General features: G+C 58.0%; 1 pseudogene; it reads right to left on the bottom strand.

Moving 5' to 3' along the window:
- The window catches only part of LOC135886967 (voltage-dependent L-type calcium channel subunit alpha-1S-like), a 55,327-nt pseudogene extending 39,219 nt beyond the window's left edge, over window positions 1–16,108 (bottom strand).
- Window positions 16,109–21,375: the final 5,267 nt, after the last annotated feature.

A 21,375-nucleotide genomic window follows, 5' to 3' on the forward strand; every position in this document is an offset into this window, starting at 1 on the left:
GGCATGGGTGCAGCCTCTGGGGAGTACTGGCATATGTCACTGCGGAGTCAGCTTGAGGTTCTGGTTCTGTCCCAGGACAAGGGCAGTTTCCACAGGGTACCTCTCCACGCAGATTCAGGAGGAGGGGTGGGGTGAGGGTCACTGAGGCTGGGGGGGTCCACCATGGCTGTGTAATGGCTGAGGAGAGATCCAATCAGCACTCTTAAACAGCGAGGAGAAGGGTTAACCCGTGTGCCCACGCCCCTGCCCCATTCTCCTTCTGCCCGGCCCAGGTTGGTCCGCCAGCCGGACCGGTGTCCCGCGCAGTCCTGCAGGAACCCGGGCCTCCCATGTGACAGTGGGACGCTGGCAGCCTGCCAAGGCTGTCACTGCCATGACATCACTGTCCTGCCTGTGCTCTCGGACACGTTCCCTCCACCCACCGCGGCACTTACATCGATCTCGCTCAGGATGACGTCAATGATGCTACCGATGATGATGAGGAAATCGAAGACGTTCCAGGGGTCGCTGAAATAGCCCTGAGATTGGAGAGAGTAATGAGGTGGGAATGACTGGGGGGGCCGAACAGGGGGAAAGGAAAGGAAGAAGCTGAGGGTCAGACAGGGGGGTTATAAACTCCCTGCGGAGGAGACCTGCCGTTCCTGAGCGCAGTGCGCTTTCTCCCTTGCAAACCGCTGCCCCGCTCACCGTGCCAGAGGGAGGGTCTCCGTTCGCCCACGCAGAACACAGCCAGCACGGCCAGGCTGCCCCCCATGCCCCGAGATGGAGAGAGCACTGCAGAGCTTGGATTTAGATTTCCTTCCATGTCTACTCTTATCCGCTGGCATGGCAGAACCCAGCACCCACTGAGCTCTTGGGGTCAGACCTTCCCAGCTGATTGGTGCCGATGCTTATTCTGGGCGAGTCCTCGGCACGCCAGGGAACGAACGCTCCTAGCCCCCAACAGGCCCAGCAACAGTGTGATTGTCCATCAAGGGAGCTCGAGTCAGGGCTGGGATGGCGGGGAAGACACGGCTCGCAAGTACAGGGGAGGTGTGTGGCCAAGGAGCTGCACTGGGAAACATTCCCTGCAGTGCACCTGCCCCGGCCCACATCACTGTGTATGGGTCGCAAGCAGCGGCTCTTGCGGCATGCCCCACGCTGGCTGCCTGGGGCTACAGGCGTATAGGGAAGGCAGGGGGAGGCTGGAGGAGGCTGTTCTTGTACTAGGTAAGTGCCCGGTGGGCATGGATCTGTTTGAACCAAGTGGCAGCAAGACAACCTGTGATTATCCCTTACGCTCAGAGGGATGACCAGGAGGGGGCTTGGTTCCCAGAGGACCATCCACATTTGGGGTTCTCTACCCCCGAGGGCATTGGTGGGTTCAGGGAAAAGCGACCATTGGATGCCAAGGCAGCCCATGGAGCAGCGGCTCACGTGGCTGAATCGCTCGTGAGGTCGGGCAGGGGAGGGATTCCACTCCGGGCACATCGACGGGGACCACGGAGGTGATGGCCGTCTCTCAGTGGGCATCGGGGACAGGCCTGCGGGGCGGGGCGGGGGGCTCTGCCTCGCCTCTCACATGGCTCAGTGGCTGTGGTGGGGGGAGGTTCAGGGGCTCTCCCAGGGCCGCTCACACGCAAGCCTGGTTTGATGGGGGGTCCGGAGAGCTCCAGGGAGGACCACTAGCCTCCCACCCCCATTGGAGAGACACCCAGGACAGTGAGAGCAGCAGAGTGGGGGTGGGGGTGTTGGGCGAACAGGTAGCTGGAGGAAGGGCTCCCCCTTGTGGCCTGGATTGGCCCTGCTCTTCCCCTCAGGAGCTGCCAGGTCAGCCTGCAGCCCTTGCCCAGGTGACTTCAGTGGCACTGTCCACATGAGTGACTGGGCGTGGGCAGGTCTCTCCGGGGCCCCAGGCTCCGAGGGGATTGTGTTCCCAGGACGCCGCATGGGGAGAAAATGCCATGCCCACCGCTTGGGGTGAGCCCCTGCCCTCCTCCAGATTCACACCCCCTGGGCCCCCCTCCGGACTCGCACCTGCCAGTCAGGAATCGGGGTCTGCAGCGGAGCCAGTCTCCAGGCAACCCAACGAGCACAGCTGGCCTGCAGCAGGCTGCCTATGGATACCGCGCTTGAGGGGTGGGGAGAGCCAGCGGACAGGCTCTTAAGTCCAGCAGCGGCAGTAGCAGCAGTCCAGTGGCTACTCAAAGCATTTGTCCATGGCTGGGACAGCTCCTGCCTTGTCTCAGCTCAGGTAACTCAGTTCTGACCCTGGGCTCTGACTCCTGCTCCAACCACTGGGCACGGCTGCCCACATCCTGGTCACGTTATGCACCCCCCCAGCACCCCTCTCCATGCCCCCCAGACTTTCACCCCACACTCACCTTGGCTTTGAAGGCCATGAGCTTGAGGAACATCTCCAGGGTGAAGAGGATGGTGAAGGCCACGTTCAAGTTGTCCGAGAGGTGGTTCATCTCAGCTGACTGGTTGTAGTGCTGGGGAGCCAGGAAGAGGCACAGGTTAGCCCACTGGGCTATGGGGAGCAGGTATGGGGCTGGGCTCTCAGATTCTGGGCCAGATGTGAGAGCCTGAGACCAACATACAAACCTAGAGCTCTGGCGGGGTTGGAATGTGAGCAGAAGTTGTGATGCTTTCCCCCATTCCACACACAGCTCTGCCAATAGTCCTGCCCCCTAGCCCCCTCCCTGTTCCAGCCCTGGGTCCTGCCCCACAGCTCTGTAGATGTTCCTGACTCCTGATCCGCAGCCCGGGGCGTCTCCACACTCACACACAGCTGTGCCACCGTCCCTCCCTCCTCACCTATAGCACCCGCGGCTTTTCCATAGGAGAGGCCTCCCTGGAGCAGTGATGCTGAACTGCCTGAAGTATCCCAAGCCAAGATCCAAACCCAGATATCCAGGGGCACCCGACCAGTGGCCCAGCCTGAGTCTCACTTTGATGGCTTGCTAGTCTGCTACCAAGAGCAGGGTGGTCTCGGACACCCCACCCCCAGGCCCCATGGACAGTGATCAAAGGTTGCCACCCAACAGCGAGGTCGTTAACTTTGCTCCCTCCTCACCTGCATGCCCAGGCAGATGGTGTTCAGCATGATCAGGAAGAACATGAGGTACTCGAAGTAGTAGGAGGTCACCACATACCAGATCTGGTACTGATAGGGGTTCTTGGGGATGTAGCGTCTCAGAGGGCGGGCTTTCAGCGCGTACTGGACACACTGGCGCTGGAGCGACAGGAGGAAAAAGGTCAAGCATTGACGCCCGTGGAGCAGAGGTGGCACCGTGGGCAATTATGAAACACTCCCAGCTGTAAAACCTCCAGCTCCGCTCCCTGCCCCTCTCCCCTGCAGAGCCAGGCCAGACCCGATTTCTCACTGCGCAGGAAATCCTGTGATTTTGAACATTTTTTTCCCTGTTCTGAAAACATAAAAATTAGAAAGTTCCCATGAAACAAAAGTTGTGTTTGGAGCCGATCTAAATGTTTTGCTCTGAGAAAACGGGAATGTTTCCCGCCGCCTTCGACCTTCGTCAGCTTAAATCTGTGGTTTGTTTCGAAATGAAAAATCAAACCAACCCCCCCCAAACATTCCATTCAGAAAATGGCTGAATGGCTGACGCTAGCAAAACGCTTCATTGCGGGAGGGGGTTCCAAATGATATTTCATCAGAAGGGACACGTTTTCAACAGCATCAGCATTTTCAATAGGAGAATTGTTGTAATGAAACATTTCTGCCCCTCTCTGACTTCAGGCTGCCCTGGTGCACGGTTACCAGCAATCGCTTGGGCGTTCTGCTCTCGGCCCCTTCTGGCCCAGGTCGCCTGGGTTAACTCCCTCTGTTCTTGCACATTGGGCACGAGACTCATAACAACCCCAGGTGCTCAGGATCTGAGATCCACCCATCCATCTGTGAAGCTGGACCACAAGTCCATAGGGTCATTTGTGATCACAGAAAAACTTGACCCGGTAACCTTTTGATTGCAGCTGCCAGAATCCCTCAAGGTCCACCCCTTGTTCCACATCTCCTTCCTGAAACCTTTCACCGAGAATCCCTTCCCACCCCATGCTACTCCTCCCCCTCTGCCAATAACTGGGCTGGGCCAAGAGGAACGCATGGGCCAGCGGATTTGGGACTCCCGCTGAGTCCGGGGACGACTCCAATAGCTGAGTGATGGGGAGGGATGCGGCCCAGAAGAGCATTTGTGGGAATCCCTGGAACATGTCCATGCCCTGGACCTCCTGCAGGCTCCCCAAGAAACCCAGCCCAAGGGCTCCAGGGAGGCAACCCTAAAAGAAGCGGGGTGCTGTCAGGTATCAGACCAGCTAGGACCAGCCGCTGGCCTAGTCCCTGACTAACTTCGCTGCAAAGCAATCAGTGAGCCTATCTGCACTACCTTGGAACTGAGAGAGAGGTCACAGCCCTTGACGGTTCTAAGCCCGGCCCCCACCGCAGATCAGCGGCTGCTTACCGGGTACCTTGCCTGCAGCATCACTTGCCCTTGTTCCAGTCCCTGCTCCCTTCCAGCTTCAAATTTCTGGCATCGATCCCCAGCTCTGCCCGTGGCTTACCACGCCTTCGGCTCTGGCATTTGGCTTCTGACCCTCGGCTCATTCCTGGACTTTGCCCTCCCTGGACCCAGTTCTAACCAGTTATTAGTCTGGGTGGGAAGCCGGAGCCCCTTGCACTCCCAGGCAGGAATGGGCCATATAGGGCCATATTCTAGCTTTCCTTGGGCGGGGGAGAGGGCACAGGGGACAGCATGAATCCTGCATGACAGTCGTGGCGGGGACTAGCACCACTGGGAATGCCGGAGGTCCCTCATGGGGTGTGGCTGGGGCCCAGCTGCGAGGCCAGTGTGCAACGGTGGGAGCATTTTCTGCACCTTCTTAAAGGGAGCAGCAGGTCCCACTCCCAAGGGGGCTCCCCAGCCCACCGCCACCCCTTGTTGGCAGGCCACCGCCAGTCACTGACCTGTAGGGTGACCAGATCTCAAGAGTAAAATATCAGGACACATGGGGGGGCACACCGGAGGCATGGGGGAGGGGAGTGCACAACCCTAGGAAGCTGTGAGGGGGGTGCATGGCCCCGGCTCCAGCCCCCTCTGCAAGCCGCGGGTCGGGGACACACGGCCCCGGTTCCGGCCCCCTCTGCAAGCCGCGGGTCAGGGACGCACGGCCCCGGCTCCGGCCCCCTCTGCAAGCCGCGGGTCAGGGACGCACGGCCCCGGCTCCGGCCCCCTCTGCAAGCCGCTGGTCAGGGACGCACGGTCTTGCTCTGGCCCCCGCCGCAAGAGGGGGTCACAGGGCTGGTGCAGGGGGTTGGGGCGCAGGAAGGGGGTTCGGGGTGCTGACTCTGGGAGAGAATTTGGGTGCGGGAGGGGGCTCAGGGCTGGGGCAGAGGTGCGGGCTCCGGGCGGCGCTTACATCAGGCAGCTCCCCAGAAGTGGCAACATCTCCCTCTGGCTTCTAGGCAGAGGGGCGGTTAGGTTGCTCTGTGTACTGCCTCGCCCACAGGTGCCGCCACAGCATCTCCCATTGGCCGCGGTCCCCAGCCAATGGGAGCTGCGGAGCCGGTGCTCATGGCGGGGCAGTGCGCAGAGCCCCCGGCCGTCCCTGCACCTAGGACCCAGAGGGAGATTTTACCACTAGCCATCTGGGTAGGGAGCCTACCAGCTCTGCACCAACCAGAGGCCTGGCAGCCCTACAATATTGGGACAAATGGGGTGGGGAGCCCCCTCGGGAGTGGGACCTGCTGCTCCCTTTAAGAAGGTGCAGAAAATGCTCCCACCGTTGCACACTGGCCTCGCAGCTGGGCCCGAGCCACACCGCATGAGGGACCTCCGGCATTCCCAGTGGTGCTAGTTCCCGCCACGACTGTCATGCAGGATTCATGTCCATCATACATCGGTCGGGACACAGGACAGAGAGTTAAATATCGGGAAAGTCTGGTCACCCTACTGACTTGGGGCAGGCCCCCACTGCAGCTCAAAGGGTCGATACTGTGCTGCTCCCACATAGCCAATACGCTAGTGTGGTGGGGCGGCTGCCCCACACAGGGAGGAAGGATTAAAGCAGGCCAGAGGGAGCCTGCGCAGAACCCTCCCATTAGAGAGGCGAGCCAATCAGGAGGCTTGTTGCAGCGGCCAATCAGGGCCAGCAGAAGCCATATATAAAGGGCTGCTCAACAGAGCAAAAGGCAGTCTCTCCCTGGCCTGCTAGGGAGAAGGACTGGGTGCCTAGGAGCACCGTGGCTAGAGCAGAGCAGAGCACAGCACAGCAGTGCTGGGCAGGGTAGCAGAGCAGAAGGAGCTTCTGGCTGACCGCTGCCAGACTGAGGCCCCGGAGGAAGGGCAGACAACATGCTAGGGCTGCCCCCCACTTGCCCTGAGGGAAGTGGCCCACACAGACTGCAGTTTGCCCCTGGAGCAAGGGACTAGACTGGTGACTGCAGCAGGCCACTGAGGCGAGTGGCTGGACTATAGACTGCCAGTCCCCCCGAAAGGGGTGGGAGACAGCGGAGAGAAGAGGACGCCGGGGAGCAACGCGGGTCACAGAGTGGTGGAGACAGCAAAGCGGGAGTAACGGCGAGCGAGACACCACCGGAGGAGGCCGCCCTGTGGAAGGATTTGAGCTAATTCCAGAATGGCCAGCAGGAGGCGCCATGGTGGTGAGTCTTGCTCCGTCACAACTAGTTAGTGTAGGGTTACCATACGTCCAGGTTTCCCCGGACATGGCCGGCTTTTCGCTCTTTAAATAGCCGTCCGGGGGGATTTCTAAAAATCTAAAAATGTCCGGGATTTCCCCCGGTCGGCTATTTAAAGAGCGAAAAGCGGCTGACAGGGCGGCCAAGCGCCGCTCGCATTGGGGCCTCGGCAGTCAAAGCCCCTTCCCAGCTCCTCCCAACCCCTGCAGCCTTACCACGCCGCCCGGCAGTGCTGGGGGGCGGGGCTGTGCGCCTGTGAGGGAACGCGGCGGCGGGGCTGGCAGCGGTGGCCAGAGCCCCTCCCCCACGCCCCCCCCCCCCTCCACAGCCTCAGCACGCCACTCAGGCGGGGCGGAGCCAGACACCTGCTCTAAGCCGAGCGGCATGGTAAGGGGGGCAGTCAGGGGACAGGGAGCGGGGGGAGGGTTGGATGGGTCGGGGGTTCTGGGGGGGCTGTCAGAGGGGCAGGGGTGTGGAGAGGGGTTAGAACAGTCAGGGACAGGGACAGGGAGCAGGGGGGGTTAGATGGGTTGGGGATTTTGGGGGGACTGTCGGGGGGGCAGGGGTGTGGAGAGGGGTCGAGGCAGGCAGGGAGCAGAGGGGGTTGGATGGGTCGGGAGTTCTGGGGGTCCTGTCAGGGGGCGGGGAGCAGTTGGATAGGGCATGGGAGTCCCGGGAGTCTGTCTGGGGGTGGGGGTGTGAATATGGGGTGGGGATGTGGATATGGGTCGGGGCAGTCAGGGGACAGGTAGGGTCCTAGAGGGGCAGTTAGGGTGGGCGGTTCTCAGGAGGGGGCAGTCAGGGGACAAGGAGCGGGGAGGGGGGTTGGGGGTTCTGAGGGGGGCAGTCAGGGGGTGGGAAGTGGGTTGGAGTGGATGGGGGCAGGGCGGGGCTAGAGCGGGACTTCCCCCCCCCCCCCCAGTGTCCTCTTTTTTGATTGTGGAAATATGGTAACCCTAAGTTAGTGGTCTGTGCAGCCTGGCTTATGGGAACCATCCTGGGCTCCCAGTGTGGTGGCCAAGCCTGGATGTGTCGTTGAAGGTGTCAGAGCAGACAGAGAGAGGCACAGAAGAACAGGGGGTCTCGTCTTTCAACTCTGCAGCTTGGACACACCCTCGTGCCTGGGCTCCCGGCCTCTCCTGCCTGGGGTCCCCTGCACCTTGGTCTTGCCTAGTTCACACCCAGCTAGGGCACCCCGGCTCTCGTCCGGCTGGCACTCATCCTGCACGCTTAGCCACGTCCAGACCCTGGCACCTAGCTCTGGTACAACTGGCTCCTCGCACCCAGAGCCTGGGCATCCCTGGAACCGAGAGTTACCCATGTCATGGGGGCTGGGGTGGGAGGAGACTGGGGGGTCGGAGGGAGGTCTCTGCAGGGTGGGGGAGGTTCCATGGGGGGGATTCCACGGGGAGTACCTGGTTCTTGTCCAGCTCGCAGTTCTTGTATTCGCTCTCGCCCTGCTCCTGGAAGGTGACGATGACAAAGCTGACGAAGATGTTCATCATGAAGAAGGCGATGAGGATGATGTAGATGATGAAGAAGATGGCGATCTCCACCCAGTTGTTGTAGATGGGGCCCATGTCCTCGGTGTGGGTGTCAATGGCCTTGTACAGCAGCCTGGGGGGGTAGCGATTAGAGAGCTGCATGGGGGGGCGGCTCAGTCCAGCTGAGCTAAGGCAGAGAGGTCAGGACATCCCAGACAGCTGCTTCCCCTTTGACTGCACTGGCACCTCTGTGCCCCTGATCGGGGGTGGGGGGGGTCTGACCCCTCTCTCCATCTTCAGGAGAAGTCCCCTCACATGGCATTCCCCAGCCAGGCAGCAGCGCCAGTGGGGTGCTGGGATCTCCCCCCGTGCAGCCTGACCCAGTGCCCGGCCCCCATGCTGCGTGCTCCCCCCGGCGGACTCACTGCGGCCAGCCCTCGAAGGTGGAGACGGTGAAGAGCGACATCATGGCTGAGAGGACGTTGTCGAAGTGGAAGTCGTTGTGCACCCACTCGCGCGGGTACAGCTCTTGCTGCTTGGGGCCGCTGTCCATGTACACAATGAAGTTGCCTCTGGAACGGGAGGCAGCGGCGCATTTACAGACGAGGGGTGAGCGAGCGGGGGACTGGGCCCAGAAACTCTCCAGTCCCCTTGCCCATGACACACACGTGCCCACCTGCTGAAGACTCCATGCTTCTCAGAGCACGTTACTGTCTCACCAAATCAACCTGGGGAACTCACAGCTGCAGGAAGCCAGAGGCCAGTGCTGGTCGCGACAAGCATCATGGCCGAGTATGCGAGTTCTGACAATAACAGGAATCGGCAGTCATGCAATCAGGGTGTGCTGAGGAAGGATCACATGTGGATGCCAGGGCTACAACCCGTCTACAACCTGCCCAGCAGCCTCACCAAGATCCACCCTTGGTGCCTCTCCCCGGAGTACCTGGGATCAGGTGGCAGCCTGGATCTACAGGCTGGAGCAGCTTGGTAAATCCCACCTCATGCATGGCAAATCCTGCCGTCCGGGATGAGCTCTGCCCTTCCACAGCCAGGGAGACTCATGCCCCAGGGCAGCCCCCTATACACCCAGACACGTACTTCACCCACTAGCGTGTCTGAAAGGGGACCTGCAAAGGTGACATAACACCTGGGGATATGGGCGGCACGTGACTCCTCCATTTGGGGAGGCTGCGTGTGCCCAGACCATGGCCCCGCCCCTGCTCCAGCTCCTGCTCCACTCATCCCCGCCTGCGCCTCTTCGGCCCCTCCTCTGGGGTTCCCCTGCCTGCCCACCGGCTTCCGGCCGCTCACCCCTCGTGCATGCGTGTGTCTCTTCACCCCCTCCCGCAAGGCTCCCCTGCAAGCAGACTGGGGACAGGAAGAGGATGAGTGGGAGCGGGAGCTCAAGTGGAGTGTGGGCAGGACCACAGCCGGGCTGCCCACCCTTTTGGCAGCGGTGCGCTCCAAAGGCGGCAGGCCATCTGGTTGGGGAGGCTTAGCTCCCTCTGGCCTCTTATACCCACCACCCATGCCTGGGGGCTGCCATCTTCTGCTCCTGCTTTTGATGATGAGTGAAGAAGGCCTGAAAGAGCTTTTCCAGGTCGTTCCATAAAACACAAGCCAGTCCCAGGCTTAGGGTTGCCAACTTTCTACTCACACAAAACTGAACAGCCCTGCCCTGCCTCCCAGGCCCCGCTCCCTGCTCACTCCCTCTGTCACTCGCTCTCCCCACCCTCACTCACTCCCTCATTTCCACCAGGCTGGGGCAAGGGGTTGGGATGCGTGAGGGGGTGAGGGCTCCGGCTGGGGATGCGGGTTCTGGGGTGGGGCCAAAAATGAGGGGTTTGAGGTGTAGGAGGGGCTCCGGGCTGGGGGATGGAGCCGAGGGGTTCGGAGTATGGGAGGGGGTTCCGGGCTGAGGCAGGGGGCTGGGGGGTGGGAGGGGGTATGGGCTCTGGGCTGGGGGTGTGTGTTCCAGAGTGGGGCCAGAAATGAGGGGTTCAGGGTGCGCGAGGGGGCTCTGGGCTGGGGCAGGGGGTTTGGGGGTGGAGGTGCAGACTCTGGGGTGGGGCTGGGGATGAGGGGTTTGGGGTGCAGGAGGGTGCTCCGAGCCAAGGGCGTGAGGGGGATCAGGGCTGGGGCAGGGGGTTGGGGCGTGAGATGGGGTCAGGGGTGCAGGTTCTGGGCGGTGGTTACCTCAAGCAGCTCCCGGAAGCAGTGGCTTGTCCTCCCTCTGGCTCCTATGCGGAGGCGCGGCCAGGTGGCTCTGCGTGCTGCCCTGTCCGCAGGCACCCCCCCTGCAGCTCCCATTGGCTGTAGTTTCTGGCCAATGGGAGCTGCAGAGCTGGCACTTGGGGCGGGGACAGCGTACGGAGCCCCCTGGCTGCCCCTACACATAGGAGCCAAAGGGGGGACATGCTCCTGCTTCCAGAAGCCGCGGTTGACTTATCCCTGCTGTGCCGCTGACCGGACTTTTAATGGCCTGGTCAGTGGTGCTGACCGGAGCCACCAGGGTCCCTTTTCGACCAGGCGTTCCGGTCAAAACCCGGACACCTGGCAACCCTGCTAGTGCCTTAACTGTTGGCCTGGCCTTCCTCTGGCTTACGAGCCCAACTCCTCCTTGGTCCTGGCCATTCAACACTCCCATTGGCTCTCTGACCCCTAGAGCAAACTGCCCTGTGCTGCAGGCTTTGCTCTGCATAGAGACCCACGCCTGGGCTCCTCTGCTCAGCAGGCTCCCGGGAGCAGGATGTGAGCACAAGAGACAACAAACCAGGACTGGTTCCTCGCCTTCCCCACCAGTCCCCCCTCAGGCAATGACACCCCCGGTCCCTGCGCTCTGGCTGTGAGGTACATGCAGTGACGACAGGGGGCGCCTACCTGCATTCCTCTTCTGTCATCTTGGCTGGATCCGTACAGCTGCTAAACTTCCCCTAGGTTTAAGCAGAGAGCAGAAGAATCAGGGATTGTACTGTGAACCGCAGGGGGCCTGACTGATAGACCTGGGGAGCAAGGACAAGGGCAGCTGCTGGCAACTGCAGTACATCCTGACATGACCCCACGGCTTGGCCCCGACCCAGGGGGCAGCGTCTCCACGGCCCATTCCAGCCTGAAAGGGGGCTGGTTAGTGCCGGCCGTGAGCATCTGGGCCCTACCCCAGCTGGGCCTTTCCTTAGAGGTGGTTAGAGCCCAGCCAGATGTGCCAGCCCTCAACTCTCCCTGCGCAGTCAGCAGCACCAACAACCCCTAGGAGCCCTGCAGGGCCCGAAGGCCAGACCACTGCTGCAGCAACCTGTAGCACTTCTAGCCAAAGAGTCACATCAACATCATCCATTCGCACAACAGCGCAAGCGCAGACCTGCCTGCAGTGCCATGGGTGGTCAGGAGGAAACACCTGTGATCCTGCAACACGGTGGGGAGCTGGAGTGGGCGGGGGAAACCGAGTCACAGGTGGGGAAGGGACTGGCCCAAGGCTACCTGGCTGGTCAGCACCAAAGCTGGGAAGAGACCCCCAAATTGGCTGACTCCCACTGGGCCATGGGGCTGCCTTGCTTGGGCACAGATTATGCATACACTGCCCTGTTCTGCCTGCAGCGTGCTGGTACCCCCAAGGGGATGGCCGGGGATGGTCCTCGGCCTCCCTCTGAATTTCTGACATGGGAGAATCCCCTCTCTTAAAAGAAACGAAGGGGAGCCACTTCCTGGTGCTTCCCGAGCTCAGCTCCACCCCTAGGCCCTGCAATGCAATGTTCACCACTCCCAATAAGACAGATGAACTCTTCTTGATGGCCAATCAGGATCAGGTCATCTGGGGGACTCCAGTTTCTACACAGTGTCATTGGCAGAGTCAGTGGCGGATTAATGATTTTGCCACCCCTAGGCCCTGAAATAATTGCCGTCCCCGGCCCCATATGAACTTGTTTTAGTTTTTGTACAGATTCGTTTGAACTAAGATGAATCTAACTATCATTAAAATAATTGAACATTTACAAGTTTTATTATAAATAAAATTACAAGTACAGCAGACCCTCGCTTGAACGCGCGGCTGTATAGCGCAATTTCGCTTATAGCACGGGACCGCGCATGGATCCAAAACCCCGCGTTCAAGCGGGGATCTGGTGTATATCAAAAATTTATTTTTTAATTTATGTAGATACAATAAAATAAATAAAAGTATGTGGGTAGTAAGTAGTTACATTTGTTTACGCCTACACCTTTGAGCGGCAAACTTATTAATTAATTCTGTATAATCCAGAGAAGTTGTTAGATCCTTTTCAATTGTTAGGAGAGAAAGGGAGTTTAATTTTTCTTCACTGAGATTAGCCCTCAAATAGTTTTTAACCCTTTTTAATGCCGAAAATGATCGTTCTGCTGAACGTGTAGCAGGTGTGCAAACGAACATTCGGAAGGCAATATCAATATTTGGATATACTGAATGAATGTTTCAATTTCAAAGAAGGCGGCAATATATTAAAATTGACTTCTTTTCATTTTCAGGAATTTCGACACCTTCCAAATGTAAGCAGAGTCAGGATGAGCTCTACCCTGACATCTGGTGGTGAATTATGGCAAGTGTGGAAAAGAACCCCAGGGGCTGATCTTGTTTGCATAGGCACACCCACCGGCCTAGCATGAGCCCATAGCAACTGAAAGTGGTTACTTTGGCTGGTGTGGGATCCCCAGTTTCTCTGTTATTGGGGCAGGAAGAATAAAGTTTTGTTACCCTGATTCTGTGAATCAAGGCCAGTGGAACTGTTGTATGACAGAGGGACTCACCATTAACTATGTAGCACTCGCTAGACAAGGGGCATGGGTTACAAAACCCAGTGAATTGAGAGAGGCTGGAGACAGGTATTTGTACCTGATGGTATGGGACCCTTGTGAGGGCCTGAAACACCAATTGCACCACCTCCTCTCTCCACTGTTGAATAGCAGAGCTAATTTTTATTCCATTAAGAGTCTAATTACAGGCTGCTATGCTGAATTCACTTTGGGCCAATAGTGCATCAGCACTGGGGCTCCCCTACTACAAGCTGAAATCACTAAGAGCTGAGATCACTGAGTGCTGTGTTAACTAGTGGGGGAGCCTGAAGATTTATTGCTAAGCGGCTAGCGGAGTGGAGCAGTTTGTGGGATGGTTGGCATGGCCCACGGGATGGGGAGCGGAGCGGAGCGGAGCAGTTTGCAGAATGGCTGGAGCGGCTCACGGGACGGCTGGAGGAGTGGAGTGGCTGGTGGAGTGAAGTGGCTCGTGGTGAAGGCTGCAGCAGAACCCCATAGAGAGGCGGGGCAGTCGGCCTCAGACCATGTAAGGTGCCCCTTAATACCCTGTGTGCCCCTTTCTCCCCCCCCATTCCCACTGGGAGGGGGGGGGGTAAGACTGCAGATAAACTTTTGAACTCTGGGGCTGCACTGAACCCGGCCCTTGTTGCTGCCAACTCAGATGGGCAGAAGGGTTACACAAATACGATCGAAAATGTAGACATTCATTCACGAATGATTCTTCTAAATCTCCTTGGTAGCATAGCTGTAATTTTTTAGCGTGAACTGTTATATCTGTTGTTGAAGTATTGGTAATGTTAGAGAGAAACTGAAATCTGCCATAAATTTCTTGATACACATTACTTCTGCATTTTAATTCAGAGCATACAAGGTCTAGTATTGTTAAAATGGTATCTACTTTAAATTTATCTCTACCACACATTTACACTTCACCATCAGCTTGAAGTTTACGCTTTCTTTTTCACCTTGTGTCAAATTCGTAGTCTTCAATTTCAGATTTTTCTTTGGCTTTCTCTTCGTACATATTAAACAAGTCCCATATAGAGTTAATGTATCCTATTAGTGAGTTGTAGAGTTCTACAACTGTCTGAATATTAACATTTTGCAGTTTTTGGCTAGTTATATGAAATCGATCCAAGAGTGAGCTCCAAAATACAGCCATAAAAGCTGCCTCAAGTCAATCGAGTTTTCGCTGCAGGCCTGCAGTTTCATTATGTGTAACAGGTTTCTCAGTAGCATCTTTCTTTATTGTATTTAAGGCTTTAATTATAGCATTCCAGTTTTCACTCAAATTATGACAAGCTTCCACTCGAGATGACCATCGAGTCTCAGAAAGTCTTTTTATTACTTTACTGCCTGGCATAAATCTCACCTTTACCATCGTATCCCAGTTCTCAAATATCACTATCCAGGCACGGTAAAGGACAGTTACCTGTTCCGTAACTGGCGTTCTTCGAGATGTGTTGCTCCTGTCTATTCCACAGTAGGTGTGTGTGCTAGCCACGTGCACCGGTGCCGGAAGTTTTTCCCTTAGCAGCATCCGTAGTGGGGGAGCACCGCTGCGACCCCTGGAGTGGCGCCGACATATCGCATCATAAAGGGGGCTGCGTGCTCCCCCCACCCTCAGTTTCTTCTTGCCAGACAACTCCGACAGAGGGGAAGGAAGGTGGGCTGTGGAATAGACAGGAGCAACACATCTTGAAGAACGCCAGTTACGGAACAGGTAACTGTCCTTTCTTCTTCGAGTGATTGCTCCTGTGTATTCCACAGTAGGTGATTCCAAGCTATCCCTGTTGGAGGTGGGTAGGAGTTCTAAATGATAAAAGTTAAGGGTTACCCGTGCGGAGCACCGCCCTACCAAACCCGGCGTCATCCCTTGCTTGGGAGACAATCGCATAGTGCGATGCAAAAGTATGGACAGAGGACCATGTAGCAGCCCTGCAGATGTCCTGAATAGGGACATGAGCCACATAGGCCATGGACGAGGCCTGGGCTCTCGTCGAATGCACCTTAACAATAGGAGGCGGGGGATCCAGTGCCCGGTTGTAACAGGTGCGAATGCACGAGGTGATCCAGCGGGAGATCCGCTGGGTGGAAACCGATTGCCCCCTCATGCGCTCGGCCGTAGCAATGAAAAGCTGAGGGGATTTTCGGAATGGCCTTGTTCGATCTAAGTAAAAGGCCAGCGCTCTATGCACATCTAGCATGTGTAGGCGCTGTTCCTCATTGGAGGAATGGGGCTTAGGATACAGGACTGGCAGGAAAATGTCCTGGTCCATATGAAACGCTGAGACCACCTTCGGTAGGAAGGCCGGGTGCGGGCGAAGCTGGACCTTCCCCTTATGGAAGACAGTGTACGGGGGATCCGAGGTCAGCGCCCTAAGCTCCGAAACCCTGCGGGCTGAGGTGATAGCCACCAAAAACGCCACTTTCTCAGATAAGTGGGACCAGGAGCAAGTGGCCAAGGGCTCAAAGGGAGGTCCCGTGAGGCGTGGCAGCACCAGGTTCAGGTCCCAAGGAGGAACCGGGGGTCTAGCATAAGGGAACGCTCTGTCCAAACCCTTTAAAAACCTGGAAGTCATGTGGTGGGAGAACACTGACTCTCCCGCCACTGGAGGGTGGAAAGCCGAAATGGATGCCAGATGCACCCTGATCGAGGAGGGAGCCAGCCCTTGGGTCCTAAGGGACAGGAGGTAGTCCAGGACCAGCTGGAGCGGAGCGGACTCGGGGGAGGAACCTCTCTCCCTCGCCCATGAGGAGAACCAATACCACTTAGCCAGGTAGGCCCTCCGTGTGGACGGCTTCCTGCTTTCAAGCAGGACCCGTCTAACAGCCTCGGTACACCTCCCCTCCTCCGCATCTAGCCACGGAGCAGCCATGCTGTCAGGTGGAGCGGGGCCAGGTTGGGATGGAGGAGATGACCTCCCTCCTGGGAGAGGAGGTCCGGGCAGAGCGGCAGCCTGCGAGGGGGGGCTGCCAAGAGTTGCAGTAAGGTTCCGTACCAATGTTGACAGGCCCAATCCGGGGCTATCAGGATAATTCTTGCCCCGTCTGACTTCACCTTCTGTAGGACCCTTCCTATGAGAGGGAAGGGCGGGAAGGCATACATCAGGGGCCCCGACCAATTGAGCAGGAACGCATCCGTCATGGCCCCATCGCCTTCTATCACCCTGGAGCAGAACCTGGGACACAGGCAGTTCTGGGCGGTGGTGAATAGGTCTACCTGGGGAGTACCCCACTGAAGGAAGATCCATTCTGCCACCTCCCTGTGCAGGGACCACTCGTGTTGTTGTGAGAACATCCTGCTCAGGTGATCTGTGAGCGTGTTGCTCTAGCCGGGTAGGTGGAATGCTCGGAGGAGGATGTTGTGGGCTATACAGAACTCCCACAGGAGCTGGGCTTCCTGGCATAAGGCCTTGGAGCACGTGCCCCCTTGCCTGTTGATGTAATACATTGCGGTGGTGTTGTCCGTGAGGACTCTGACCACCTTCCCTTGTAAGCGCTGGCGAAAGGCCAGGCACGCCATGCGCACTGCCCTGAGTTCCCTGACATTTATGTGCAGGGACAGTTCCTCGGGTGACCACATACCCTGGGTCCTGAAGTCCCCCATGTGGGCTCCGCAGCCCAGGTCCGAGGCATCCGACACTAGATCTAGTGAGGGAGAGGGCTCTCAGAAGGGGATACCCCGGAGCATGTTGCTCGGGAGGGCCCACCATTGGAGGTCTGCAACCACCGTTGGCGGCACCGTAACAACCTTGTCCAGGCCGTCCCTGGCCTGGGAGTAGCGGGAGGCCAACCAGAGTTGGAGAGGCTTCATCCGGAGCCTGGCATGTCGCACCATTGAGGTGCATGCTGCCATGTGGCTGAGGATTTGAAGGCACATCCGAGCCGTGGTTACCGGGAAGGCCGTGACCTAGTCGATGAGGCCTTTGAGCGCCTCGAACCTGTCCCTTGGAAGGGAGGCCATGGCCGCCTGGGAATCCAGCAGCGCTCCTATGAATTCTATGCGTTGGACTGGAACTAACGTGGATTTCTCCTCGTTTACCACTAGGCCTACATTTGAGCAGGTGCATAGCAGGAGGGTTATTTGCAGCTGCACCTGGGACCGGGACTTGCCCTTGAGCAGCCAATCATCTAGGTAGGGAAAGATCTGCAGCCCTCTCCTCCTGAGGTGGGCCGCTACCACCGCCATACACTTCGTGAAGACCCTGGGGGCCATCGAGAGGCCAAAGGGGAGGACCGTAAACTGGTAGTGGTCCTGGCCCACCAGGAAACGGAGGAAGCGCCTGTGACCCTCGAAAATATGGATGTGGAAGTACGCATCCTGGAGGTCCAGTGCTGCAAACCAATCCCCCGGGTCTAGGGAGGGAATAATAGAGGGACACCACGTGGAATTTACAATGAACCAAGAACTGGTTGAGCTTCTGCAGATTAAGGATGGGCCGAAGCCCGCCCTTCGCCTTTGGGATGAGGAAATATCTGGAGTAAAACCCCTGGCCCCAGAATTCCCAAGGTACCCTCTCCACGGCTCCCAGGGAGAGGAGGTGCTGTACTTCCTGATCTAGGAGGAGCGCATGTTCTGGGTCCTCCGCTGACCCCCTGGCCGGAGGGCAACTGGGAAGGGGTGAAACAAACTGCAACCTGTACCGCAGGGATATAGTGTTGAGGACCCAGCGGTCCGTGGTAATACGGAACCATTGCAGACTGAAGGCAGGTAAACGATTGGCAAACCTGAACTTTATTAACTGGGGGGGGGGTTAACCTGGCAACAGGCCCGGTAACCCCCCGCAAGCAGTCAAAAACGCCGCTTTCCTGGCTTTAGAGGGCCCCGGACAAGGGGCCGAACGGGATTGGCGTTGTGACCGGCGCCTCTGCTCCCGCTGCTTCTTAGGCGGAGGCTCATATCTGCCCCGAGCCTGTGGAGCGGAGGTGTGAGGCCTGGGCTTGTCCTTGGCCGGCGGGACGTACAGGCCCAGCGTCTGCAGGGTGGTACGGGAGTCTTTCATCCCGTGCAGATGCGTGTCTGTTTGATCTGCAAACAGGGCCCGACCATCGAATGGCATGTCCTGCATGATCGACTGGGACTCAGCCGATAGTCCAGAGAGCGAAAGCCAGGATGCCCTTCTCATGGAGATCGCTGCGGCCATTGAACGAGCGGCCGTGTCCACCGCATCGGAGGCCGCTTGGAGCGCTGCTTTAGCCGCCGCCACACCTTCCTCAACTAGAGCCCGGAACTCCTTCCTGTCCTGCTCGTGAAGAGAAGGCTCAAATTTGGGCAGGGATCCCCAAAGGTTAAAGTCATATCTGCTCAAGAGTGCCTGATGGTTGGCCACTCTGAGCTGAAAGCTCGCAGACGAATAAACCTTTCTTCCGAAGGAATCCAGCCTGCGAGCGTTTTTGGCCCTGGGGGTGGGAGCAGGTTGGCCATGTCTCTCCCGGTGGTTCACAGACTCCACCACTAGAGAGTTCGGAGTTGGGTGGGAGTAGAGGTACTCGTGCCCCTTTGTGGGCACAAAGTACTTCCGTTCGGCCTTTTTGGAGATAGGACCCAGGGATGCCGGGGTTTGCCAGAGGCCAGTAGTGATATTAGCCATCCCCTGATGGAGCGGGAGGGCCACGCGTCCCGGCGTCGAGGAGGTAAGGACTTTGAACAACTTGTCCGATGGTTCCTCCATCTCCTTGGCCTGGAGCTGGAGGTTCGATGCCACCCTCCTGAGTAGCTCCTGGTGGGCCTTGAAATCCTCCTGAGAGACCGGAGGAAGTGGAGCCACGGAGTCATCCGGTGCCGAGGAGGTCAGTGCCACGGGGTCGTCTGCACCCGGCTGTACCGGTAGCTCGACATCCTGACCTGGAGCCCGAGTTGGTGCCGGAGGGTCGGTGCCCACTGCCTCATCACGGTGCCGAGGCGGCGACGTTGGCTGGGCCTGGGAAGCTCCTGCCACGGAGCGGGGTCCTGGCGGTGCCGGTGCCTGGGGCCATGGTGCCCACTGGCACCACTGTCCCTGCCAGGGAACGGCCTGGCCCTGGGACGCAAGGGGGCCCAGAAGGGCCGGCTGGTCCTGCGGCACCAAGCGGCTCGACGAGGGGTGGCTGCGTGCCAAGGCGGAGGTCCGGGATGAGTGAGCGGTGCCGTATGAATGGCTGGATCGGTCCCGAACATGACATCTCCGGACCCTGGAGGAGGACAGGTAGGAGTCGGGAGTGCTGTCCCCGTAATCCCTCCGACGCCCAAGACTATGATGCCTCGGTGCCTGGGACTCCCGTGACGAGCTCCGGGCGTAGCGCCTTCCACGGCGGGTGCCGGAGCGTGAATGGCAGTGCCGCCGCCGCCGAGACCTGTCCCTGTGGGCAAGGCTCGAAGAGGAGCAGCGCCGCCTCTTAGTGCCTCCCCTACGGTCTCCCAGAGTGGAGGTGGAAAGCTCGCTCACAGACGACCCTGCTCACGGTGTGGAGGCGCACCGTGGTCCGTGGCTCAACCCTTCAACTCGGGACGGTGCCTCGACCTCGGAGACGTCCGGAGAAGGTTGATGGGCACTGAGCGATGGCTTCCGACTGAAGCGGCGCTCCCGGTACCGGAAGCGTCATGATGTCGCACGCGGCCTGAGCTGCCTCTGGCGTCGAAGGCATTCTCACTTCTGGCGAGGTGCGCGTGGACGGCACCAGACTACTCCGCTCCACCCGAGTCGGAGGTCTTGGTCCCGAGGGGGATCGTGGGCTGCCCAGCACGGGTCTGGCCTAACCCCGTTCTTTCTCCCGGCGCCGCTGAGTCTTCCCTTGTTTCTTAGCAGGGGAGCGGTGCCGGCTCGTCGACGGAGCCTCGCTGCGCACTGACGACGCGGTACCGGGCGCGGAATCAGGACGGCGCGCTGGGGGCGCTTCGCTGCGCGCTGAGGACGCGGTGCCCGGCGCGGGGTCGGCTCGACGCGCCGGTGCCGGGGCCAACGCCAACTCCATTAGGAGAGCTCAGAGTCGGATCTCACGCTCCTTCTTTGTTTGCGGCTTGAAGGAGCAGCAAATTTTACACTTCTCACTAATGTGAACCTCGCCCAGACAGTGAAGACACTGAGTGTGTGGATCGCTTCTGGGCATAGAATTGCGACAAGAGTTGCACGACTTGAAGCCTGGGCCACGGGGCATGCCCCGAGCCCGGCACTAACAGAGAAAAGTTCAACAAGTAACTTCAGTGAAAGCTGGATACCACTAAGGCTAGAAATGCTGCAGCAAAGCTGGAGCACGAAGTTCCGACTACCTTCACTGGCGGCAAGAAGGAACTGAAGGTGGGGGGAGTGCGCAGCCCCCTTTATGGCGCAGTATGTCGGCGCCACTCCAGGGGTCGCAGCGGTGCTCCCCCACTACGGGTACTGCTAAGGGAAAAACTTCCGGCACCGGTGCACGTGGCGAGCACTGTGGAATACACAGGAGCAATCACTTGAAGAAGAACAGCACCTGGCAGACTCTACAAGGATACTAAGACATGTATGCCCGTGACAACGGACGCAGCTCAGTCAGTGATGGGACTTTCCACTGCTCCCTAGGTTGGCCAAAGACACTTCCTCTAAGATACATTTTTGTACACCAATACAAACAAATTATGTATTGCCCCTGACATATAGGGTGCCACCCATTACCTTGTACATGTTGGTTTGATCAAAACATCTCTATCCATCATGCTGTGATCCCGACTTTATCCTTAAGATGGGTCAGCGTGTTCTTGTTATCTTTGGGGGATGTGTTTGGTATTGTGGTGTTCTGGTACCACCTTTCTGGAATGTGTTTACATATATATTCTTGTGCCTAGCACTACTTAGAAATGTGTGTTTCTGCAGTATCAGCCCTGTTCTTGCCAGATTCTGTGAGCAGGACCTGCCTCTTGCTCACAACTTAACTTTGCTTTATATCAATGAAGTTTTGACTACTTTAGCCCAGGCCTCAGGCCTCTGATACATGGCTTATGTTTCAGGCCCTCTTCTTACTACATTACCCCACTTTTTGCCTTTTTATAGGGAGGATCTTTACCCAAATTGGAGAAATGGTCTGAGTTAAACAGGATGAAGTTTAACAAAGACAAATGCAAAGTGCTCCACTTAGGAAGAAAAAATCAGTTTCACACATACAGAATGGGAAGAGACTGTCTAGGAAGGTGTACGGCAGAAAGGGATCTAGGGGTTATAGTGGACCACAAGCTAAATATGAGTCAACAGTGTGATGCTGTTGCAAAAAAAGCAAACATGATTCTGGGATGTATTAACAGGTGTGTTGTGAGCAAGACACGAGAAGTCATTCTTCCGCTCTACTCTGCTCTGGTTAGGCCTCAGCTGGAGTATTGTGTCCAGTTCTGGGCACCGCATTTCAAGAAAGATGTGGAGAAATTGGAAAGGGTCCAGAGAAGAGCAACAAGAATGATTAAAGGTCTTG

This window comes from Emys orbicularis, chromosome 12, assembly GCF_028017835.1.
Source record: "Emys orbicularis isolate rEmyOrb1 chromosome 12, rEmyOrb1.hap1, whole genome shotgun sequence".
NCBI classification, from domain to species: Eukaryota; Metazoa; Chordata; order Testudines; family Emydidae; genus Emys; species Emys orbicularis.